Below are 461 nucleotides of genomic sequence, written 5' to 3' on the forward strand. Positions count from 1 at the left end.
AGGAAGGGCATCCAGCTGTAGAAACTCTGCCAAATCAGATTGGAGCCTGGTTTCGCCTTCTGGTCCACCAGTCCTCAGTCAATCGTCCAACCCATGCTAGCATGGAAAGCGGACGTTAAACGACGATGATGATGATGATATATGTGTGTGTGTCTGTGTTTGTCCCCCCCAGCATTGGTTGACAACCGATGCTGGTGTGTTTACGTCCCCGTAACATTAGCGGTTTGGCAAAAGAGAAACCGATAGAATATGTACTAGGCTTACAAAGAATAAGTCCTGGGGGGCCGATTTGCTCGACCAAAAAGGCGGTACTCCAGCATGGCCGCAGTCAAATGACTGAAACAAATACAAGAGTGTCCCATGGATGAGTAAACAAAGAATCGCACATATTACATGGAAAACAAAACTAGGGAGGTGAGGGTGGGGGTGTCGTTTTGCATTTATAATAAAAAAAATATATA

The sequence above is a fragment of the Octopus bimaculoides genome, chromosome 30 (assembly GCF_001194135.2).
Source record: "Octopus bimaculoides isolate UCB-OBI-ISO-001 chromosome 30, ASM119413v2, whole genome shotgun sequence".
Taxonomy (NCBI): domain Eukaryota; kingdom Metazoa; phylum Mollusca; class Cephalopoda; order Octopoda; family Octopodidae; genus Octopus; species Octopus bimaculoides.